Source organism: Salmo salar, chromosome 02, assembly GCF_965601325.2.
Source record: "Salmo salar chromosome 02, fSalSal1, whole genome shotgun sequence".
In the NCBI taxonomy this organism is placed as follows: Eukaryota; Metazoa; Chordata; class Actinopteri; order Salmoniformes; family Salmonidae; genus Salmo; species Salmo salar.
Window position 1 is genome coordinate 60,245,796 of NC_138292.1, and position 18,886 is coordinate 60,264,681.

At 42.6% G+C, this 18,886-nt stretch overlaps 1 protein-coding gene across 2 annotated transcripts in view; it reads left to right on the plus strand.

Annotated features, from left to right (window-relative positions):
- The window catches only part of LOC106586852 (VPS10 domain-containing receptor SorCS1), a 169,905-nt gene that overhangs the window by 70,091 nt on the left and 80,928 nt on the right, over window positions 1-18,886 (plus strand). The window lies entirely within an intron of this gene.

Sequence of the window (18,886 nt, forward strand, 5' to 3'; positions counted from 1 at the left end):
AGGCAGTCTTTTTCATATCAGCGTGGAAAGATGTGAAAAGCTTGACTCATTAATAAAATCCTGCTGTCTCCGTCATCCAAATGAAGGGGAATATTTTTTTTCTCGAAAACTCTTCAAGAAGGTCAAACAGCTCAATATGGGGAATTACACACACACACGCACACGCAAATGCACTGTCATGCCCTGACCATAGAGAGCCCTTGTTTCTCTATGGTGTAATAGGTCAGGGCGTGACGAGGGGGTGTTCTAGTTTAAAATGTCTATGTTGGTGTTTTGGTTTGGCTCCCAATTAGTGGCAGATGGTAATGGTTGCCTCTAATTGGGGATCATATTTAAGTAGCTATTTTTCCCACCTGTGTTTGTGGGATATTGTTTTGTGTTTGTGCATGTGCACCACGTAGTCACGTTTCGGTGTTCGTTTATTGATTTATTTGCTTTTGTTTAACTTTGTAATAAATATGTGGAACTCAACATCCCGTATCCATGAGGTAAAGGAGTTTTGAACATGGGAAGAAGTGATGGGTGGATGCGAAACCCTTCCTTGGCGGCAGACGGAAGGTAATAATGGAGGACAGCGACGGCGCCAGGGTTCGCGGCCACAGAAAGCCCAAGGACAACCCCAAGATTTGTTTTTGGGGGGGGCACAAGGGGTGGCCGGCTGAGCCGCGGGAAGAGCCAGATCACATGGAGCAGGCGATAGAGAAGTGGTCGGTTGACCCAAGGAGAGAGCCAGAGCCCGCCTGGGAGTCGATGGAGCAATGTGAAGAAGGATATCGGAGAATGATGTTTGCGAAGAGTAGGCTGCAGCGCAGGCTGGCTGAAGATCGGGTCATCAGTCCGGTGCCATCTGTGTCGGCTCCACGCACCAGATCTCAAGTGCACCTCCCCAGCCCGGTACGTCATGTGCCTGCTCCCTGCACTCACCCTGAAGAGCCAGAGACCGTCAGGGAGGCAATGGGGAAGTTGGGAGAGAGAGAGATGAGAGAGATGTTGTGCAAGTGTGTTCTGCTCAACATCCGACCAGAGGATCCGGTTAGCAGTCTGGTGCAACCTGGGCCGGTTCCACGCTTCTGGCCTCCAGTGTGCCTCCCCAGTCCGGTACGTCCTGTGTCTCCTCCTCGCACTCGCCCTGAAGTGCGTGTTCCCAGTCCGGTACGTCCTGTGCCTCCTCCTCGCACTCGCCCTGAAGTGCGTGTCCCCAGTCCGGTATGTCCTGTGCCTGCTCCTCGCACTCGCCTTGAAGAGAGTGTTACCAGTCTGGTGCAACCTGTGCCGGCCCCACGCATCAGACCTCCAGTGTGCCTCCCCAGTCCGGTACGTCCTGTGCCTGCTCCTCGCACTCACCCTTAAGTGCATGTCACCAGTCCGGTGCCACCTGTACCGGCTCCACGCATCAGGCCTCCAGTGCGCATTCACAGTCCAGAGCTTCCGGCGACGGTTCCCAGTCCAGAGCTTCCGGCGACGGTTCCCAGTCCAGAGCTTCCGGCGACGGTTGCCGGTCCAGAGCTTCCGGCGACGGTTCTCGGTCCAGAGCCTCCGGCGTCGGTTCCCGGTCCGGAGCCTCCTGCGTCGGTTCCCGGTCCGGAACCTCCTGCGACGGTCCACGGTCCGGAACCTCCTGCGACGGTCCACGGTCCGGAACCTCCTGCGACGGTCCACGGTCCGGAGCTTCCAGGCAAGGCGTCCAGTCCAGCTCCAAGGCCGGAGCCGCCTTCTGCGCCAGCTCCATGGCAGGAGCCTTCCTCTGTGCAGGTGTCCAGTCCAAGCACGGTGTCCCGTCCAGCTTCATGGCCGGAGCCTTCCTCAGCGCCGGTGCCCAGTCCAGTCACGGCGACCAACCCAGCTCCATGGCCGGAGCCTTCCTCTGCGCCGATGCCCAGTCCAGGCACTTCGTTCATCCCGGCGCCATGGTCGGATCCGGGGTCTGGGGGGGGGGGCAACGACCCGCACCGGAGCCGCCACCGACACTAGTAGGTTAGGGCGTGACGAGGGGGTGTTCTAGTTTAACATTTCTATGTTGGTGTTTTGGTTTGGTTCCCAATTAGAGGCAGCTGGTAATCGTTGCCTCTAATTGGGGATCATATTTAAGTAGGTATTTTTCCCACCTGTGTTTGTGGGATATTGTTTTGTGTTTGTGCATGTGCACCACATTGTCACGTTTTGTTGTTCGTTTATTGATTTATTTGCTTTTGCTTAAAGTTTCACTTTGTAATAAATATGTGGAACTCAACATCCGCTGCGCCTTGGTCCCGTTCTTACGACAACCGTGACATACACAGAGAGAGTCTTAAAAAACGCTGCCAGCGGTACCATTCATTCCATTCATCTAATTAGACTAAATAATCATGCATCCTGTTAATTGGTGTAATTTATTTCCATTTTTTTTTTTTCAACTGAACGTGGGAGTTTTAGCTGGTTGGAGGCATATTTTAGTGTCAGATTTGCTTGACATTGACAAACATTTTAATGTGATGTGGGTGGTGTGTGTGTGCATAATTTTTGTGTGTGTGAGAGAGAGTGTGTGTATCTGTTAAAAATTCATGCTGTCTTTCCTTTAATACTCATCTCCAGAACTGGTGTCAGATCCTATGATGTCGTATGTCGAAGCTACTCTGTCAAATAACTTCTTTCTCCATCACTAATGAAAGTCCGATTCTCTCTAAATTCCCCATCGCTTTGAACCTTCCTACAAAGTAGTACCCTCAGTTAATGCATGTACATGTATATTACCATATTGCGGGTCAATAAGTGTCAATTCCATTTAGAGGGTTAGAGGGTTACTAAAATCATAATTTATTTTCTATTAAAGTTCAGTGAGATGTATTGACTGTATTACTGAGCAGTGTATAAGGCAGTAATAAGGTATAATTTTTATTATCTCAGGGGTATATTTGCAGTTAGACCAGATCATACCAGATGTCTAGGGAAGTAATTTGAAGCAATTTACTAATGTTTGTGTAAATATGCTGAACATCTATCTGTATGACAGACTGTCTGATGACAGAGAAAGATGTTTCATATTAGCTAACTGTAACACGCCCACTGTTTAAGTTCTCCGTCCAATCAGTTTGTGATGAGACAGGACATTCTTGTCTTACCACTGATTATGCACCTGTCTGCATAGATTCTGTTGGCTCAGTCGTTGTTTACCTATGCACCGATATGATCTTGTGTGTGCTTGTTTATTCTCAACACACATCTGTCAGGTTAGGCAAACATCGATTGGAAACTGAAACGGCAGCAGCAGAATGCCTAGCATGTTAAAACTCTTAAGGATCTGCCCCTTTTTTCAATTGTCACCTAAAATGACATACCCAAGTCTAGCTGCCTGTAGCTCAGGCCCTGAAGCAAGGATATGCATATTCTTGATACCATTTGAAAGGAAACACTTTGAAGTTTGTGGAAATGTGAAAGGAATACAGGAAAATATAACGCATTAGATCTGGTAAAAGATAATACAAAGATTATTTTTTTTTTGTACCATCATCTTTGAAATGCAAGAGAAAGGCCAAAATGTATTATTCCAGCCCATGTGCAATTTAGATTTTGGACACTAGATGGCAGCAGTGTATATGCAAAGTTTTAGACTGATGCAATGAATCATTGCATTTCTGTTTAAAATGTTGTATCGACTGCCCAAATGTGCCTAATTGGTTTATTAATTACTTTTCATGTTCAAAACTGTACACTCTCCTCAAACAATAGCATGGTATTCTTTCAGTGTAATAGCTACTGTAAATTGTGCAGTTAGATTAACAAGAATTCAAGCTTTCTGCCAATGTCAGATATGTCCTGGGAAATGTTCTTGTTACTTACAACCTCATGCTAATTGCATTAGCCTACGTTAGCTCAACCATCCCATGGGTGGGACACCAATACCGATCTGTAGAGATCCTTAAGAGGTTTTAAACACTTACGTTTTCTCTTTTGGCTCGAAAGAGCTCGGATTGGTCTGCATTTCTTAAGTATTACCTCTTTTTTTAACACATTACTACAACTAACACTGAAATAGTTATACACTGACTGACTTGACTTGACTTTGGAGCATAGAGCCTCAGTGTTTCTCCACTTAACCCTGTCTGCAGTAAAGATACACAGATCTTTTGTTGCTGTGAATTTTCCTGCGCCGCATGAAATGCAAATGAGCTTTGCAATTTACATACATTTACTGAAAACCCACACTAACACATGGTTGTATTAACAGTATTGCACTTTTCATGTAGCCTACTTTTTGGCCAGCTAATAGCCTAACCACTGATCAAGCATCAAAAATGGACTAAACATTCAAATCCTGTTGCTGCAGGATTATTTTGCTGTGACAATATAGGTCAAATTAAGATCCCACATCTGTATCAAAATATACTGTAAGGGGATAATTTGTGAGTGGAAAAATTACAGCATCAACAGCTATACAAAATCTACCCAAAGACACAAACATTGCTCACTGCAGAACTCAAATCCACCATCAACCCAGATTCACTCATTTGATGAACACCAGGTTTTTCATGCCGTTTTAGCCTCATCACATGTTAGCAGCCACCCCGTGATCTAGTGCCTAGCACTAAAATGGCGGATGGGATCCTTATAGCAATCATCCCATAGCATGCTGATGGGCCCCGACGTCTGCTTGCTCCAGTTAGCTCCCTGCCTCTAGCCTAGCCACGGAAATCTGTCTCGTCTGTCTGTTTCTGCACATCAATATGAAAAATAAGTTGTGCCTGCCATCACCATCGAATGCCGGTATAAAGAGATGGAAGTGATTGGATTGAAGAATGGGAGTGGGGGATGAGAGGAAGGCTGGAAAGCTTGTTTGAGTATGCACAGACTGGATGTATACTGTATTTATATATAAAAGTCAGTCGGAGAACAAACTAGCTGTGGTCTGATGAGTCCTCCGTTTTGTGTAAGTACTGTATCTGTACTCTTACAAAATAAGTGTTGAATAGTTTTGGTGTAACATTTATACGGAATCATTACAACTATTCCTGAGAAACCCAAATAATGATAGATAGCAAACAAAGGTGGACATTTGCCAAACACTTAAAAAAAAAAATAATTCATTCAGATAATATTCTCATTTTCCTTTCATCTCATTTGAAACCAAGAGAAGTGGGACGTTTGTAGTACAGTGGGTTCCGTATCATACATGGGTAACATTTACCTCCTGTGACCTCGCCAACTCAATACATCCACTTATTACTAATTGCATCTGGTAAATATGGTAGACTGTACGATTGGTAAGGTAAGCGAAGTACTGAATTGGTAGAATTGGGAATGCTTGAAATTCATTGTAATGAATGGATCAGTCTTGTTTTCTTCATTTCAGGTTTTCTCCCACATCCCTTTGCTAATAATAACCATATCCCCAGGATACACAAAATTAATTACATCTAACTGAACTTTGCGTAGCTGTATAGTACGATATTGTACAATAAAGCTGCTCTCTACATTCCTGTAATCATAAAACACATTTCAAATGCGAATTCCCTCCATGTGTTCTTCAGATTTATAATGAATTTCTTCGAGGGCCCACAAATCAAATTAGCTGGCGACCTTTTTACAGTTAGCATAGATTTGAGATTGAAGATTTAATCATCAGGTAACAACTGTCTAGGGAGGGGAGTTTAATTTCACAAAGCCAGTGTCAAAAAGGACAACTTCATGAAAGGTTTGTTTAAAGTTTATGGATTTAAATGCAGCAATTTAGAATGGTATTAGTACATACTGAACAACAGTATATTTTTTGAGTTTATTAATTAGTATGCTCAATCTCTTCCACTGACACTTTGTTCCACAGACTGGGCTGAACTTTTGTCCCTGAAAAGTAAGCAGAATGTCCCTATCCGCTAACCACGAGTCAACTAGTACACTGTGTTCTGCAGAGCAGCTTATTTTAGCCGTCCCTTTCAAACGGGGCTTTTCTCTGCTGCATTACAAGAACATGTGGAACGATCTGCAACAAAAAGGTGAGCTTCCCTTGGCTTTCTATGGACCCTGCCTCAGTCTTTGTCGATTAGTCAATAGATAAAAACTTTAAACCAGTTATGCGTCTCTCAATTGTTAATTCCCCTTTCCATAATCTCCCTGCTATCCCTAAGGACTCATTCGCTCTCCTACATTTTAGCTGACCAAGGAGAATCCCATTCCCTTTTTCCTTTCTCGAGCCTATAGAGGTGATTGGATCTGTGTGTGCTGCCGTTGTATATGTGAAGTCACAATAAACAATAAGTAGACAAGAGGATAAGGGGAGTGGAGGTTTATGTCCTACCAATAACCCCATGGGTTCATTGCTTTCAATTGTCTCCTCACGGAGGAGTTCCTTGTATACAGTAGCCTCCTCTCTCCATGAGAGATTGAACAACTCCCCTCCCTGTGGCCCGGCCTATTAATTTATGCATTAACTTGGACTCGATCCAGTCTCACATTTCCAAAATGCAGCCAGTCATCACCTCTCCAAGCCCAAATAATTATTCTAAGTAATTGGATATAGTGTCAAGAACGCCATTAAAAACAGTAAAAGGGGCCGGCGGACACGGATCAACCAATCAATCATTCCCGATCCTTAACCACTAACCAATAGAGGCCTCCCGCCTGTCCGTGACACAACAACTCATTGTTGTTGAGATTTTAAATAACCGTATGGTTCTGCCTGGACTTGCCCAGGCATGTCCCTCTGTAGTAAACAAATACACAACGGCTCACTAACCCCACTATATACATGATATACTGGGACATCTATGCAAAGGGCAACGCTAAAGGTGTCGCGGCAATTCTGAGTTTAGAGTACTACTGTTCGTGGTGTGGAATGCAACCCCATATGATGATAAACCATAAGTAATCAAGGAGGTGATAGAGGCCTATAAATTGTACTTGAATGGAGTTTACATTACAGTGAAGGTGAGGCTGTTTGTAAAGCGCTGTGTTGAAAGGAGAGGCCTTGAGGAGATGGACATTGATCGTGTTTACATCATGTCCCCTGTATTATCCCCTAGTTAATGACACTGTTCAGATCAATGAATCTGATTGCACCCCCTGTAAACGGATTCGGTGGATGGTAGCCAATGAGATCGTCTCCAGATGACACTTTAGCAATGGGTGCCATTGACTCGACAACTGGTTGTGTTTTCCCCTTGCTGGCTACAGTGTTGGTCTTGTCTGGTCCTATCAATCTTTTGTCCCTAGCATGGTGGCTTCCCTTCTGTCCTTGTTTGTGTGTGTGGCTGTGTGTGGCCTCCTCAGCCAAGGCTGGCGCTAACAGTCTGGCCTTGAATGATTTCCTGTGTGGGCTGGGTTGAAATCTTGGTCAGATCTGACATCATGGGGAGATTGATCAAACTCCATTGGACTGTGATTGAAACCAGAGTTCTGTCTTTCTTCTCCTTCCTCTTATCTTGTTTTTCTTTTTTTTTGTTGCTTTATACAGGACATATTGAATATTCTGAATACTGCTATATCTCAAACATTGGTGACATTGTTGACTATTCTGAATACTGCTATATCTCTGACATTGACAACATTGTTGACTATTCTGAATACTGCTATATCTCTAACAATGATGATATTGTTGACTATTCTGAATACTGCTATATCTCTAACATTGATGACATTGTTGACTATTCTGAATACTGCTATATATCTAACATTGATGACATTGTTGACTATTCTGAATACTGCTATATCTCTAACATTGATGACATTGTTGACTATTCTGAATACTGCTATATCTCTAACATTGATGACATTGTTGACTATTCTGAATACTTCTATATCTCTAACATTGATGACATTGTTGACTATTCTGAATACTGCTATATCTCTAACATTGATGACATTGTTGACTATTCTGAATACTGCTATATCTCTAACATTGATGACATTGTTGACTATTCTGAATAATGCTATATCTCTAACAATGATGACATTGCTGACTATTCTGAATGCCATATATTTTCTTACTGTAACTTATACAATGCTCTCTTGTGCTGAAATTGAGTGTGCCTATTGGTGTGCAGCGCGTGTCTCTTATTCTATTACCAGAGTATGAAGCTCAGCAACAATTGCTCCCGTATTGATACAGCTGTCTGTGTACACGCTAGAATACGGCTTGTTCCAACCCCCCAGGGAGCCGTTTTATCATCTCATTACAGTGACGTGCGAGACAAGGTTAAGACCCCCGTTGATTGTAATTCTCATTCCTCTGTGTTCTCGTGTTAACGGCTATCTCTTTAGCCACCGCGTCAAACTCAGCTATTTGAAAATCTTGTTTCTCATTTGTATCGTTTTTATCCCTCAACATAATACCTACTTTGGTTTGTCTTTTTTCCAACGTGTTTTCTTTGACGCAAATTAAGCACGTGAATGATGTTCAGGTGCCTCACACAATGGTTTGATATACAACAGAGCCGAACAACAACAAAAAGGGGGTCAGTGTCATGACGGTGGTGAGTGTTGGCGGTGATTGCAACACTAGCAGTAGGTGGGTGGGCCGCGATGATTCCAAGGGAGGGAAGTGTTGGTTTAGACTGTGGAGCTGTACTGCTAATCACCTTTAATCACATGCAAATGCTGGGAATCAGGAGTCTTTGATTCTGAATAACGGGAACAAAGAAAGAGATTGGCAGAGAAGAGCTTGTTAGCTACTACCACCATCTCTTCTTCCCCCCTGTCTCTCACTCTCTCTCTTGCTCTCTCCCTCTTCCTCCATCTCTCTGTCTCTCTCTTTCCCTCTCTCTCTGTCTCTCCCTCGGCCTTCTTCTCTCTCCCTCTTCCTACTTCTCTCTCTCTCTCTCTCCTCTCTCTCTCCCTCGCTCTCTTTTGCTCTCTCTCTCTGGCAGCAAAGCCTGGAGGGACAATTCATCTGCCTTCGGCCCCTACTACTCAAACTACCCAGCCCCAAACTGGAGGCCAATCAAGCGATATCAATGAGACAAAAAGTGGACCGATTATTTTGCCTCCGAGGGAGAGAGAAGAGGAGAGAGAGTGTCTTTGCCAGATAGATAGATGTAGCTTTGTAAATACTTTTTATTATCCCATTAGTGAGCTGATGCTACTTCTGAGGATGAACATCTGAATAATTAATCTGCGATGAGCGAGATTCTTTTTCGCTTTATTTGTCACGCTCCATCTGTCTAGTAGTGTAGCAACTGTAGTTAATAATCTCATGTAGGTTGTGTTGTTAACACATAGGGGAAAAACAGCCGCTAGACTAGCCTCTTGGGCCTCTAGTCTAGTACCGAAATCCAAGTCAGCCACAGCATTTTACTCATAGACTCGGTTTCGCATCCAGTCTCAACTTTGAGTATGTCTGTGTTGTGTAGTGCTTTCATATCTGGACCTTTCTGTTACCGCTAACATACAACTTGATTTTCAACTCGTTGAAAATCATATACCCACAGATTTCTCATTCCCATTCAATACCACTAGAAACTTTGAGTATGTCTGTGAGTTTCATAGTGCTTTCATATCCACACCTTTCTGTCACCGCTAACATAAAACTCGATTTTCCACGTTGACAGTTCAAGGTTTTATGTGTTATTGCAATATTCCCCGGGGATATGTGAGCGGGTTCATTGGATTAACATTCATATATTCAGTTTTATTTGTCAAATGATCAGGAGTGAGCAACCACATTCCTCTCTCACGGCACGGAAGTGATGTACTATATTTAACCAGTGGGTGGATTGTAACCTACTTTGGAAGTTAAAACTCAATTGTTGGAGCTCTGGCTTTTCATACTACGCAGGCAGGAACTCTTACCTACTTGGGATAATGTGAATAGTCCCGTTATCTTTTGTCTAGAGCGAGACTGTCCATGAATTCAATTTCAATAATTCTGTCAAGTGTTATCTTCCCCTTATTTCAAAGTACTAAACAGTGATTTATTACCCGAATCAACATTGTTTTCATATACATCATTCATTTGAAGACCCACGTGCACACAGACACGCACACGCTCATTCGCACTCACACATATGCACATTTACACTCACACACAAGCATGCACACGCACGCGCACACGCACGCACACACATTCTCAAACCCCAAAAACAATAGATTGTGAACAATCTCTAGTCTATGTGCATAATTCACAGCAGTATACAGTACCAGTCAAAAGTTTGGATACATGCTCATTCAAGGATTATTATTTTTTTTACTATTTTCTACATTGTAGTATAATAGTGAAGACATCAAAACTATGAAATAACACGTATGGAATCATGTAGTAACCAAAAAAGTGTTAAACAAATCAAAATATATTTTATATTTAAGATTCTTCAAAGTAGCCACCATTTGCCTTGATGACAGCTTTGCACACTCTTGGCATTCTCTCAACCAACTTCATGAGGTAGTCACCCTGGGATCCAACTCATTCCAAAACATCTCAATTGGGTTGCGGTCAGGTGATTTATGGAGGCCAGGTCATCTGATGCAGCACTCCATCACTCTTCTTCTTGGTCAAATAGCCCTTACACAGCCTGGAGGTGTGTTTTGGGTCATTGTCCTGTTGAAAAACCAATGATAGTCCCACTAAGCGCAAACCAGATTGGATGGTGTATCGCTGCAGAATGCTGTGGCAGCCATGCTGGTTGTGTGCCTTGAATTCTAAATAAATCACAGACAGTCTCACCAGCAATGCACCCCCACACCATAACACCTCCTCCTCCATGCTTCACGGTGGGAACCACACATACAGAGATCATCCGTCTCGCAAAGACACACCTAAAATTTGGACTCATCAGACCAAAGGACAGATTTCCACCGGTCTAATGTCCATTGTTCATGTTTCTTGGCCCAAGCAATTCTCTTCTTCTTATTGGTGTCCTTTAGTGGTGGTTTCTTTGCAGCAATTTGACCAGGAAGGCCTGATTCATGCAGTCTCCTCTGAACAGATGTGTCTATTACTTGAACTCTGTGAAGCATTTTTTTGGGCTGCAATCTGAGGTGCAGTTAGTTAATTGCCAATTTCTGAGGCTGGTACTTTTGACTAGTGTATATAAGTGAATTCAACAGTGTTCAGTTGAAATTAAGTCGAGGAGCCCAGTAGCTCGTTCATCTAGACACACACCACACACCCACACCCAGTAGCTCCATGTCTTCTCCTGTAACAGTGATCACGATGTGAATAAGGTGAATCCTGCCATCTAATCAGGTCATTAGCTTACATACACTTAGGTTGGAGTCATTAAAACTCGTTTTTCAACCACTCCACAAATTTCTTGTTAACCTGTTAGGGCTAGGGGGCAGTATTTGCACGGCTGGATAAAAAAAATGTACCCGATTTAATCTGGTTACTAATCCTACCCAGTAACTAGAATATGCATATACTTATTATATATGGATAGAAAACACTCTAAAGTTTCTAAAACTGTTTGAATGGTGTCTGTGAGTATAACAGAACTCATTTGGCAGGCAAAACCCTGAGACATTTTCTGACAGGAAGTGGATACCTGATGTGTTGTATTACCTTTAAACCTATGCCATTGAAAAACACAGGGGCTGAGGAATATTTTGGCACTTCCTATTGCTTCCACTAGATGTCACCAGCCTTTACAAAGTGTTTTGAGTCTTCTGGAGGGAGATCTGACCGAACAAGAGCCATGGAACGATGATGGCCCATTAGACACCTGGCGCGCGAGTTCATGTTGGGTACCCTCGTTCCAATACGTTATAAAAGAGTATGCATTCGTCCACCTTGAATATTATTCATGTTCTGGTTAAAAAAGGCCCTAATGATTTATGCTATACAACGTTTGACATGTTTGAACGAACGTAAATATATTTTTTCCCCTCGTTCATGAAGTGAAGTCCGGCGGGCTTAGATCATGTGCTAACAAGACGGAGATTTTTGGACATAAATGATGAGCTTTTTTGAACAAAACTACATTCGTTATGGACCTGTGATACCTGGAAGTGACATCTGATGAAGAGAATCAAAGTAATGGATTATTTACATAGTATTTTCGATTTTAGATCTCCCCAACATGACGACTAGTCTGTATCGCAACGCGTATTTTTCTGGGCGCAGTGCTCAGATTATTGCAAAGTGTGATTTCCCAGTAAGGTTATTTTTAAATCTGGCAAGTTGATTGCGTTCAAGAGATGTAAATCTATAATTCTTTAAATGACAATATAATATTTTACCAATGTTTTCTAATTTTAATTATTTAATTTGTGATGCTGACTTGACTGCCGGTTATTGGAGGGAAACGATTTCCTCAACATCAATGCCATAGTAAAACGCTGTTTTTGGATATAAATATGAACTTGATAGAACTAAAAATGCATGCATTGTCTAACATAATGTCCTAGGAGTGTCATCTGATGGAGATTGTAAAAGGTTAGTGCATCATTTTAGCTGGTTTTATGGTTTTGGTGACCCTGTCTTTGAATTGACAAAACATTACACACAACTCTTGTAAATGTACTGTCCTAACATACTCTAAATTTATGCTTTCGCCGTAAAACCTTTTTGAAATCGTAAAACGTGGTTAGATTAAGGAGATGTTTATCTTTCAAAGGGTGTAAAATAGTTGTATGTTTGAAAAATTTGAATTTTGACATTTATTTGGATTCAAATTTGCCGCTCTTGAAATGCACCTGCTGTTGATGGAGTGCACCACGGGGGGGACGCCTGCGTCCCACCTAGCCCATAGAGGTTAAAACCTGTTATGGCTAGGGGTTCTGCTAGCGGAACGTTTCAACAACATCCGGTGAAATTGCGGAGCGCGAAATTCAAATTAAATTATTAGAATTATTTAATTTACATGAAATCACAAGTGCAATACACCAAAATAAAGCTTAACATCTTGTTAATCCAGCCACAATGTCAGATTTCAACAAGGCTCTACGGCGAAAGCAATCCATGCGATTATCTGAGGACAGCACCCCACCATACAAACACATGAAAATCATATTTCAACCAAGCAGGTGCGACACGAAAGTCACAAATAACGATATAATTCATGCCTTACCTTTTGAAGATCTTCTTCTGTTGGCACTCCAATACTTCTTAATTTCTCAAAGGAAAATCATCAACCAATTTCTAAAGACTGTTGACATCTAGTGGAAGCCATAGGAACTGCAACCAGGTGCCTCATAAATCTAGTTCTCCATAGAAACCCAATAGAAAACAGTCAACTCAACAACAACAAAAAATTCTGGATGGTTTGTCCTCGGGGTTTCGCCTGCCAAATAAGTTATGTTATACAGACATTATTTCAACAGTTTTAGAAACTTTAGTGTTTTCTATCCAAATCTACCAATTATATGCATATCCTAGCTTCTGGGCCTGAGTAGCAGGCAGTTTCCTTTGGGCACGCTTTTCATCCGGACGTGAAAATACCACCCCCTATCCCAAAGAGGTTATTAACAAATGATAGTTTTGGCAAGTCAGTTAGGACATCTACTTTGTGCATGACACAAGTAATTTTTCCAATAATTGTTTACAGACAGATTATTTCACTTATAATTCACTGTATCACAATTCCAGTGGGTCAGAAGTTTACATACACAAAGTTGACCCTGCCTTTAAACAGCTTGGAAAATTCCAGAAAACGATGTCATGGCTTTAGAAGCTTCTGATAGGCTAATTGACTTCATTTGAGTCAATTGGAGGTGCAACTGTGGATGTATTTCAAAGCCTACCTTCAAACGCAGTGCCTCGTTGCTTGACATCATGGGAAAATCGAAAGAAATCAGCCAAGACCTCAGAAAAAAATTGTAGACCTCCACAAGTCTGGTTCATCCTTGGGAGCAATTTCCAAACGCCTGAAGGTACCACGTTCATCTGTACAAACAATAGTGCTCAAGTATAAACACCATGGGACCACGCAGCCATCATACCGCTCAGGAAGGAGACGCGTTCTTTGGTGCGAAAAGTGCATATCAATCCCAGAACAACAGCAAAGGACCTTGTGAAGATGCTGGAGGAAACAGGTACAAAAGTATCTATATCCACAGTTAAACAAGTCCTATATCGACATAACCTGAAAGGCCGCTAAGCAAGGAAGAAGCCACTGCTCCAAAACCGCCATAAAAAGGCCAGACTATGGTTTGCAACTGCACATGGGGACAAAGATCGTACTTTTTGGAGAAATGTCCTCTGGTCTGATGAAACAAAAATAGAACTCTTTGGCCATAATGACCATTGTTATGTTTGGAGGAAAAATGGGGAGGCTTGCAAGCTGAAGAACACCATCCCAACCGTGAAGCACGGGGGTGGCAGCATCATGTTGTGGGTGGGTGCTTTGCTGCAGGAGGGGCTGGTGCACTTCACAAAATAGATGGCATCATGAGGCAGGAAAATTATGTGGATATATTGAAGAAACATCTCAAGACATCAGTCAGGAAGTTGAAGCTTGGTCGCAAATGGGTCTCCAAATGGACAATGACCCCAAGCATACTTTCAAAGTTGTGGCAAAATGGCTTTAAGGTCAACAAAGTCAAGGTATTGAAGTGGCCATCACAAAGCCCTGACCTCAATCCTATAGAAAATTTGTGGGCAGAACTGAAAAGCATGTGCGAGCAAGGAGGCCTAAAAACCTGACTCAGTAACACCAGCTCTGTCAGAAGGAATGGGCCAAAATTCACCCAACTTATTGTGGGAAGCTTGTGGAAGGTTACCCAAAGAATTTGACCCAAGTTAAACAATTTCAAGGCAATGTTACCAAATAGTAATTGCGTGTATGTAAACTTCTGACCCGCTGGGAATGTGATGAAAGAAATAAAAGCTGAAATAAATCATTCTCTCTACAATTATTCTGACACTTCACATTCTTACTATTCTTTAGTAGGATTAAATGTCAGGAATTGTGAAAAACTGAGTTTAAATGTATTTGGCTAAGGTGTATGTAAACTTCCGACTTCAACTGTACATCAGTACATTATAACATCTTATTAACATAGTATCCAACCTGGAATATACATATCAACATACCATATCCATTCATGGATAGAGAGATTGTGCATACTGTGTGACAGATCTTGACTAAAACCCTGGGGGTATGTCAACAAGTTGGTTTACGACACTGAATATGTTGGTCTTAAAGGGTACAGAAAACTATAGCACTGTGGTTTCGGGGTAATATTGTCAAAAGAAAAAAAATAATATAGACCATTTTTTTTTAAGTAAACAGAATACCAGCTAATTAGGCCCCAGAAATAGGCATCCCAAAACCCAGAACATTACTATGCATGTTTGGTATTTATACTAAGGTTTCCTTGCCTGGGACATTGCTCTCAAATGACACGTTTTGATCCTCAATGGAGAAAGGTTTTTTTGGGGGGATATCCAAGAATTTGACAGATGTCTTGAAAATCCAGGTTCGCAGTAACATTTTACTTTCATATCTGGAATAGGCATGGATTGTGAAATATTTCCAAAATATGAAATGACAACAGCTAATCCTACAGAGAGAAGGCATGTTGTCACGATGATCCCTCCGGAGTTTGACAGATTCAGGTTTTTGAACATCTAGGAAGATGAATCATGTTTAGATATGATATTTCTATATTTGACTAACTTGTTTTTTCTCAGGAATATAATAGATATGTAGTGTGCAGAGGTGTAGTAGCGCGCAATGCATTCCTTATAGATTAAAAACACAGAGAAGCATTGGGTGCGAGCAGTGTTCACTACACGGTTACGGAATTGGATCTTGAACACTCAAGACTCTAGAGTGCATCCACCTACTACAGTATCTGAATATCTGAGATGATACCTGAAACATTAACGAGAGTGAGGAATACAGAATTGCACTTTAGCATGCAGTCAGAAAAAAACATGACAACTCTTTCTCTCTCTCTCTCGTTATTACAATTTAGTGAAAGAAATACCGAAGAAAACGAAGAGTTTTATATGAATGCCCTAAAGTGTGTGCTTAACATGTCTAATTTCTGGGAGTTTCACAGTCAGACAAAGCCGTGGCTAGGATCCCTGTGTTTTCTATTTGTTTACTGTTCTGGGCTCTCTGTTGCCGTAGGAGATCGTAATTATTATTTGTATATGCGTGTTTGGGGATTTTGATCGGTGTTCATCGTTTTTTTTTCTCCCCTTGTCAAGGACAATCTCCAGATAGCGGGAAACACAACAAGCCGTTTTCTGGCAGCAAAGACACTCAGTGTGTGCGTTTTTTCTGCGTGTGTGTATTTATGTCTGTGTTTCTGTCTCTCTATGTGTGTGTGTGTTTGCGTGTGAAAGAGAAACTCTAAGCACTTAAGTCTTTGCAGAAACACAGCTGTTATTGATCTGTACCCTGAGCTCAAACCTCTCTTTGCATTTCTAATACCCCCTAAAATTCTGCCAACCAGACTTAGCATAACATTTGCAAACTCCCTCAAACTGGCCTTCAATGCACTTTGAAAGTTTTACTTATTCGAAAGGGAGCACTTAATACAAACCTCACCAGGCCTACCACCGCGAACGTTTTTCTGAAGCCCAATGACTTACTTCAATGTGGGAAGTTCAGCATCATGCATCCATAAACAGAGCTGCCGCCTCAACCTGCCACAGCCACAGAAATCCAAACACCTCACAAGCTAAAAGTCAGTCTTCCATCTTCTCTCCCTCACACAACTCTCTCCCCTTTGTTAGTCCTTCTCAAATATCTTCATTTCTAAAAGTCTGTCTTTTCCTTCTATTGCTCAGCATGGTAATATTTACAGTAGGAGTCTACCCACGGGCCTAATTGGCAAGCTCGGTAATGTAGCATATGCACTTTCCAGCGGGGAGACCATCTGACATGGACGCACGCTGATGGCCACCCACATTAGGCTCCATATGTGGCAGACCGAAGGGTCCGCATGCACACTGTCCTTCAGCTAATGATGCCAGCTACACAGCCAGCCTGCTCTGCTTTTGCAACTCTGCTTACTTTGCTTTTAAAGGACTTTATCTGTCCAGGTTATTGGTTGTTTGAGCGAGGGCGAGGTGATAGAGAACCTGGCTCTAGTACACAGAAACAGGCAGAGGTGGAGGCATAGGCATGGAGTACAGAGATACATTGGTACAAGGGCACCTGCTCTGACCACAGACATAGAAAAACTGAATTTAGAGGTTTGGTAGAATTTAGGAGAGAGAGAGAGAGAGGAGGGACGGAGATAGAGGGAGAGAGAGAAGCCTTGTGGAGGTGGTTGTGTGTGGGTGTGTGCATGGCAGTGTGTGTGTGTGTGTGTGTGTGTGTGTACGCGCCTGTGTGCGAATTCCCCCTCCAGCTGGCCAGCGAAATGGACTGGGTCATTAGCATGCATTGGTCTCATCTGCACATGTAAGGTTATTCATCCCCTTGGGTAAATCTCTCCTCACCAGAGTATCTACCACTCAGACGCTTAGAGGAGACACCGGGCTGCGTTGTGAACAAGCTCTTAATTTAAAGGAGTTTTGTGTTGATGGTTTCTTCTCTCTAACCTAAACTCCTCCACAGGTCGACCCAAAGCAGCCGTGTGTGTGTGGTGTGTGTGTGTGTGAGAAAGTGTGTGTGCATTGGTTCGGTGCGTTCCGAGGCCGCAGATGTTGCCTCATACATAATACAGCGTGATCAAAGGGGCCTGCCTCACAATGTAATTCCCCGCTGCAGAGGTGCATCTGTTCTGGCGTTGTAACTCACTCGCGGGGCCCCCACGCTGGCGGAACTCACTTCACAAAGTCACACAAGTTCCACGGTGGTGACTCCTCCGCCACGCCTGCCTCCACAACATGCAGCGGGAGGTAGACTCAAAGGTATCCGAGGGACAGGGAAACAGTTGGATGTTGCCATGACGCAGCGTGCAGCCAAGGAACATTGTGTAGCCGGTCTTGGAGACGGCATGTACAAATTGTTATTAGGCTCCGGTTGTTTTGTTTTTGCTGTACACTATGGACTTGGGACGATATTCCACAGAGTTTTTTCCCCCTGAATATGCAGTTCCCCGAAGTTCCTCTTAGAGGTTTCAGACCGCCTATGGGTGTTTGTGTTTGGAGGGGGAAAAAATAAGCTATGTAGATGATGCTAAGGTCATCTGGATGACATGAGGCAGATAAAGATAGACATAGCACTGCTGCTGGATCTGTTCGACTTGTCCATGTTGTTACTGACCTCTGTGTTGTATGACATCCACACGCATTTGAACAATCCCGAAACTGTCAAACCCATGACATCATACTCCAGGCGATTCCACACAGTTAGCAACATGCTAACAGACAGCAAACATTGAGTGAAACGTCAGTGGTCTATAGTACCATGTCAAAGTAGACTGGTAAACTACAGGTGTGCTTGGTGAGTAGCTCCATCGCCACAAATTGCAATGAATTTCAAATATACCTCTAGTCATAAAGTAAATAGATTGCGAGTGCTTCTGTAGTTCCGTGCTTCTGTAGTTCCGTGCTTCTGTAGTTCTCGTTCTGCTTCGGGCGGAATGCAATTTATCTGCCTTTTCATTTTCCCTGAAGACTTGGATCGACCCAGATTTTCCTTCTAAATCCCATGCACTTTAAGGGTGTTACAGTTATAAAGAATATTTACAGTGCCACGTTTAGATTGAATAGGATATGATTAAGTAATGAGCTCTAAATAATTAGTCATCACACGCTGTTCGTCTGATGTATCTTTTAGTTCCTTTCGCTGACAGTTCAGCTGAGCTTGCTAGTCAGTAGTCAGATCCCCTGAACAAGCTAGATGGAGGACAGATTTGTTTAATGTATTCTCTATCAGGTAGACCGTGAATTTCCCAAAGACGGAACTATGCCTTTCATGTGTGGCTACAGAGGCTACATATCAAACATTTAATAGCTTCCTTTCTCTGTTCCTTCTGTTTTCTATTTTGAAAAGGATGTGATAGGTGATTTTAGAAAGTATGGAACAAGCATCTTGTATTACACAAGTGATCATGAAATAAAGGGACACCATTTGAA